The following is a 7,287-nucleotide window of genomic DNA, read 5'->3' on the forward strand; positions in this document are numbered from 1 at the left end:
CCTTCCTTGTAGAAATGTCTGAATCAGCCTGCAAAAAATTTCAAAATCTTTGCTGAGAGTGAGGGATGAATGACTGGCTCTTAGCAGGAATGTTTAATGCATACGATCAGAATTAATCTGCTTCCCAGCCTATGAACTCAGATCCCTAAGATATAGCTGAATTCAACTGGAAATCCCAGATGGAAATTCCTCTGTTTTTTTCCTAAACACCTAGCTCTGGTTGCATGGTTTGAAACAACATCGTCCTTTATGACAGAACAAGCTGAAACCCTACTTCCAGAGTGCCTGGCTGCCCTGGACAGGTTGGTCCCTTGGCTTCCCATGCCCACTGAGTCTGCTCGATTCCACTCTTCATCTAGATTACGAAATGTACTTTCACCCCACAGTGAAAGCTTTCCTTTTTAAGTCGCCAGACTCACAAAACCAACCCGTTTCTGTGAATGGGCTCTATTTTGATGAATCAGCATTTCCCAGCAGTAAGCTTTCCATCTGAAAATTCCTGGCCATCCTGAGCCAGACGTCTGATCCCAATATTTTTTCTGTTCTTCAGAGCCCATGGGGAACTCCGAGGCAGTGGCTTGCCCATTTCCCCCCAGCCAGAACAATTCAGCAGTGACACAAAACAGAGTGCCCAGCAAACACAGCCCATTGCAGCTGTCACCTACTGTCACTTCTTTTTATTCTCTCACATAAAGGCAAATTCTTCTGAGCAGGGAAAACATTGGAGATTTAGAAACAACTGTTATGAGGTAATGCCTGGAAACACACTTACAGGGCAGGATTCCTCCTGCAAGTTTTTTGTTCAAGCAAAAAAAGCCTAGCTGACAATACCATGCTTAGCACTTGGGTCGACAGGCATGGAAAGTCAGTGATCCTGTGAAACTGCAAGGTGCCAAACATGCCACTTAGACAACCCATTGTCTTTTTGGCCTGAAAGAAAAAGGTCTGCCACTTGAAGCGTGGACAGAAGCAATGCTCCACCAGCCAGCTGAGCACACCCTTTACAGTGCCTTCTCAGTTTGAAGGGTCCAAGGTCTTGGCTTTCTTTTGCTCTTCACTGTCTTTGTCTGCATCCCATCTGATATAGGTTTTTCTTGCCTGCTCTCTTGGCTTGGATCTCTTCGCTTCAGCTGTGTGTCCTTCCTCTAGGCCTGATGCCAAAGTCACAGATGTGCAAGATGGGAGAGGAAGACCAGGACATGGAGAAGCTTGTGATTGAATTTATCAACAAGCACTTGACATCCCCATGGTGCTGTTTATTTCACTAAAATCCCACCTGTGCACTGGAGATCTTTCAGCCAAGCCCAGCTGGGAGTAAAGCTAACGGCTGAGGAGAGCTGTGCAGGCTTTTACACCTTTCAAGTGCTCTTCTGTAACTACAGCCTGACATAAACAAATGTATTTGTTTCCCTTTCTTTTTTATGATCTTCTACGTGAGACAGTCACAAGATATTTGAAGCTGATGGGTAGTAGAAGGGGTCTGCATTGTCTGCCCAATAAACTGAAGAAGCTCAAGAGAGATTAGGAGATCATGAAGACCAAGATGGTAAAGCTTTGATAGCATGGATGTGCTTTTTCACGTGGCATTTTGTGTCCTCTTGGGACTTCTTCCAATGTCAAATCACCTCCAAGCATGCAGATCTTATCTCTCGGGTGAAACTGAGCAAATATTTAGGTACATGAAATGCACATGAAGATAAACTAAATAAACTGCTGATTTTCAGCTGATGACAGTTAGAGTTTCTGCAGATGTCTAAACAATCCACCTGTGTCCTTTCCAAAGTAAGTCATTTTCAGGATTTCCCATGTTCATGATGGAAAAGAAAAGCAACAGATTTCATAGCAAGTTGGTACTCGCAAAAAGAAGCCTAAATTTTCTTTTTGTTTTTGACAGGAAAATTTCTCTGTCTAGAGAACCAATGGTACAGCCTGCCTCCTGCAGTTTTTCTGGTAGAGCATCACCAAATCCAAGGAGATACCCAAGAGCTTTGCTTTCTCAAGGAAACATTTGTTAGTGGCAGAAGACCAGGCCTGAAGTAAATAGCACCTAAGTCTTAACAGACATTTAAAGGCCATGTTCTGCTAGTAGTTATGGTAGTAGAAATGTAAAACAATGACATTAAATAGATTTGTATGATTTTTTTTTACTTGTTTGTAGTAGTGTGACAAATACAAGAGTTTTCCAATATAAATTAGACACTGCCCATAAAACTAATACTTACTTAAGGATATTTCTTTGTATCATAATACTTGCCAGAAAAGCCACCAGTTTTTCCAGGTATGTCCTTTTACAGCTATGGATGATAGGGCATTGCCTTTAGGAAGTAGCATGAAGGAAAACTTATGGAGTAATATCAGTGAGGAACAGAGAAAAATAATGAGTTATAAAAAAATAAAGACAAAAAGAAATGAAGCCTCTGTGGTGGGCTGTGCAAAATATTTCCAACCTTCTTTCTTGAACAGGAAGAAAATAGCTTTTCAATCAGCTGAAATCGTTTATGAATATCTATAAACAAAATTTGTTTTGTTTCCTCCTGCTTTTCCTAATTTTTATTTTTTTTTAAAAAGTTTAAAATGTCAACTAAAAGATAAGTTAAACTATTCGCAATCTCCATATTACTTCTATTTTCAGCAACAACAAGAATTATGGCTTTGTGACAACAGATCAGTAATTTCATGGGGAAAAAATAAAAAGCACAGGCAAAACATTCTGACCATCTTTGGCATGAACAAGCATAGACCATGCTCGGAGTCTCACTGTGGGAACAACTGTCTTGGACAAACCATATCTGTCTGCAGTCATCAGTATCCTTCTTGTCAAAACAAATGTGTTTATCTCCTTTGTAAATGCTTTGAAACATGCTGTATAAGAAATTTTATACACAAGGCTAAAATCACACAAATCTAATCACATTTTTACTGAAACAGAAAGACAAGAAAAATGTACGTCAAAAAAAAAAAATTTGTTCAGCTGGATTTTTTGAAGGGGGAGAAAAACAAAGCATTTGGTAGCAATTAATATGCCCCCTACATTTGCAGTTTTAATTCCTGTGCAGATGCGTAGTGTTGTTATTCTAATAACTTCCTGTGGTGCTCTCTTTCTCTGTAAACCTCAACGCCAATTAAAATGTGATCCATCACCGAATGCTTCCGAAACAAAGGGGAATGTCCAACTTTCTGATACAGCCATGAAAAATCCCAGTCAGTCAAAAGAAGGCCCAGAAAAAAAAAGCATTCAAGTCTTCCCATTTCTGTAAGAAAGAGTGGAAGAAAATGTTCTTTTGTGTAAGTCTTGTAATAGAAACAGACTGAGGGATTTAAACTATACTAGGAGAGGCCAGCCAGACTTCCACTCAGCAAAAAGGTTGATTAATAAATGCATCCAGATTCTTGTGCTGAAATGACAATGTCTGGATATTCACCCTCTGGGGGAAACGTCCAGGATTGGATGGTACAAGCAGATGTATCTATGGTTTCGCGAATAGCTGAAGGCAGCTTTCAGGCAGGAGCAAGTGAATGCCTTCCTTTCTTTGTCTGCAATGAGGAGAGGCAATGTTGTAATTGTGCAGAGATACACAATCGTGCCGCCAAATTGAGGCTCCGAGCCTTACAGTAAATAAAAGGTGGGCAGCTCGTTGGTGGCTCACCAGCTTATTAAAAAGGTCTGATTTGCTTTTTCTTTCCACCCTCGATGTTGCAGCTTCCTCTGTAATGCAAATCAGCATCAAACAGAGGGCCTGAGCACTCCTGTTTGTATGCAGGACACAACTTTGCCACCAAGGACAGTTTTTTTCATGGTTCACATTTCCGGGCAGCATCCCAACATACCCTATGGTCAACATTAAGTAGGATTTGCTCAATGGGCCTAAACTGGCTTCTCCTGGGGAATGCTGAGACCTTTCTTGTCCTCTTTACTACTCTAAGAGCACACAAGTCACCACCTCATGATGGACACTCAGGACCTTGAGAGGCACTTGGTGTTCTCCAGCAGCACTCTCACTGACTGCTGTATCAGTGCTGCACCCATGTAGTATGGAGCTTGCTAAGGTTTAGCTTTAAGTTATACCAGCTGTAAAAATCTTTTGCTGGTTCTCCAGGAGGAGTCTCAGCAGCTGTGGAGAACATGGGGGAGCTCTCTCTAACTCTGTGGTGAAAACAAGCTTGCAGGACATTGTGCTCCCAGCTGTCCTTACACCATCATATTTAGTTGCATGTATAAACAGCAGGGAAATGTAAGTTTAGGGTGCATGATATTTCAGGACTATACTCAGAAACCTGGAGCTTGTCTCTAAAATAAAAGACAAAGAATCAATTTGCAATGGAAACACATTCTCATTCACACCTGAGCTTTTCAGCTTAATCCCGGGACTTTAATTCAGAGGTTATGGCAGAATGAACATCTCCCCTTTGCATAGCTGCTGAGTGCATGCTCTGCCCCCCATTCAGAGGCAGGACTGTAATAAAGAGATGCAAATGATTTGCCTTTCTCAGTGTGAAACTAAGAAGTCACCACAGCCAAATTGCAAAGGACCAGACAGATGTCCTCCTGGAGTTCAAGGGAGAGGAGGGACTGCAGAAGGAAAGGACGGTTTTTGTTGATTTGTTTATACCTTCCCTGAGCCTATTTTCTCTGGGCGAGGATCCTTGCCAAGTCTGTTTACGAAGTTCAGCCCGGGGATCGTGAGAATTGCAGCTCGCGTGCAGCCCGCGGTCCGGTGCTCCGCATCCGCCCTGCCCCAGATGTGCTCTTCTTCCTTCTGCTCTGCACTGGACCTTTAATCCCATTTCAGGGGAGGGAGGCAAAGATGAGAGGGACACAGGAAGAATACATAGTAGTGAAAATATGTGCTAGTAAAGTATGCTAAAATCCTAGTGTCTTAATTGCTACCTGTCATTCAGATTCCTACAATGTATTTCTTATCCTTTACATATTTATTCATGTGAAAATTCATATAATTTACAGAGTTGAATAGTAAACTCTTTCTGAGGGCCATGGACATGAATCTAGATTACTATTTTGCCTTAAAAGCACTGTTTTTCTGGCTGTGATACCTGTTTCTATGTTTCACTGTCATGTTGCTGGCATCAAACTCTAGTTCACGAACCAGATCTGGAAGCAACATAAAATGATGCAACTCTGAGGACCTCACAAGAAATAGGCTACTTAATCCTGTTTAAATCTGCCATATATATGCTCATTAGCTGGTTAGCCAGGAGTGTGAGAAGCCTAAATTGTCTTTCAGGAAAGTCTTTGAAATTAATGGCTTAATTTTAATGTAATCCAGGCATGAATTATTGGGAGACCAAACTCATGATCTCTTTGCAGGAAAAACCACGTCATCTTTCTCCTTTGTGATTTAAATATACTTTTTAGTGTAAAAGTTAATTTAGAAACAAGAATGGCATTCCTTAATCATCCCAATGTGTTTGCATATGCTGTTCTCTTGGACCTGGTGGAGGCTTTTTCCTTGATCTGATTCATTGGGGTAGGTCCTCTGCTATTTATCAAGAGCTGCAGACTTTAAAATCTCTGATGAGGAAAATCTTAAAGGCATCAAGGCTCCTAGCAGTCTCAAGGATGACTTAAGTGGCTAAATATGCATGTGACTAAGATGACAGTGATGAAAGCAGTATTTAATGTTAATGATTGTGTTTATTTTTGATATTGTACCATTATTGAAGAGTAGAGCACAACCGTTACTCAGCTATACCACCCTATGTCTCCACAGGCATTCAGGCACATGGAGATTTCCTCTCAACGGATGACAGTAGTGGAGCTGAGCACCCAGTTGCTGCATGGGGCTTCCCAGAGACCAGCAGAAACCAACCCAACATCGTAGTGCTCACAGCTATGGGGATGAGACCCACCTGGCAGCACCCAAGGCATTTATGGCATGTCTTCAGCAGAAGCATCAGTATATTGTTGAGGAAATGAAACAGGGGACAACTGACGGTAACAGAAAGACAGGATGCTTGGTGGTTTCCTATCATTTTCCCTTCCTGATCTCTTCTTCCCACTGAATTAAGCAGGTGCTTAGCTCCTGTTAACACTTAGCCATCACTGACTCGGATTGAAACACAAAGCAACACAAAACAAGAAACAGCAACCCCCAGGTCTGATACTCTCTGCAAGAAGTAGTGGGGCAAACACTAGGGAAAAATAAATTACTCCAGTCTGTACTGGCAGGAGCTTTTTGAAAAAGCACATCTGAAAACTCTTACACTATCTATATCACGCAATCTATGTGGTTATAGAAATAGAATAGAAACAAAACAATTCTTACATATACAAAGAGCTCCTCCTTCAGCCTTACATCAATCAACATCTTAGATCTGGATATCTATTCCTGTAACACTATTTTGAAGCAATGCTAGTGCAATTGTTCTCAATCAGACATGTCTTCCCTGTTTTTATCATATTCTTTTCTTCATGTTATTATAGGTAAAAAGAAATGGTGGTTCTGGTCGCCTCTAAGAGTAGTGGAGCATTTGTGTATATAGATAGAAGAAGGAATTTATATTCATTCTTGTTCGTTCACAACAAATTTTTTAACAGAAACATCATATCATAGTCTCCCACATGTGGGTTAGGAGATTCATTGTGCAAAAACAAATCCCGAATTTATTGTGTTAGGGTGCATGATATGGAAATGTCATCAGCAGAAGATGAGAAAAATGCTAGCAGTTTGTGTAACATTTTTGCCCTAGTTATCCTTCGGTGTCATGTCTTCTATTCCTTTCTAGAACTGACATCCAGGTTTACTAAGGAAGTACCCTATTAAATCCTCTTTCTTAGAGGAAAATGGTGTGCTTGCCTCAGATTCTGTAGCCTGTACAAGATGGAGCTTCAAACACAAGAATTGATTTTCCTCCTGTCATAGGACAAGTTGAGAACAGCAACTTCTTCCATGCAAATAGTAGGAGGGCTTCTAAAATGTGTTTCTTGAGGAATCAGTCCAAATCCATCACATGGGGCTTACAAATAAGTTGATTTTTTTCAACATCTGATCATGAATCACTCAGAAGTCATTCTCAAGCATATTCATCAGTACACAGAAGAGCAAAATTTCTTGCCCCAGACAAAAAGGAAAATGCTTTCTGTTTAAGGAGATAAAGCAGAGCTTCAGGGATTTGCAACAAGTCCCTTCTGAAATCTCCCCCAACGTCCTGTAAAATCACCCTTCCCCAGTAAAAAGCAAAACCAAGGAGATTCTGGGGAGCTGTTGAATTGCCTAATTTAGCCTGGTGTATACACCATGAAAATATAACTAACCTAAGAAAAGGCCT

At 40.9% G+C, this 7,287-nt stretch overlaps 1 long non-coding RNA gene across 1 annotated transcript; it reads right to left on the bottom strand.

The window, feature by feature from the left end:
• Positions 1–2,513: 2,513 nt before the first annotated feature.
• LOC308179980 lies at positions 2,514–4,008 on the bottom strand. The gene is made up of 2 exons (XR_013940699.1): positions 3,898–4,008; positions 2,514–3,251 (listed from the first exon to the last, which is right to left on the bottom strand). It is a non-coding gene; the product is annotated as an uncharacterized lncRNA (long non-coding RNA).
• Positions 4,009–7,287: the final 3,279 nt, after the last annotated feature.

Source organism: Anser brachyrhynchus, assembly GCF_964034855.1.
Source record: "Anser brachyrhynchus genome assembly, chromosome: 18".
Classification (NCBI taxonomy): domain Eukaryota; kingdom Metazoa; phylum Chordata; class Aves; order Anseriformes; family Anatidae; genus Anser; species Anser brachyrhynchus.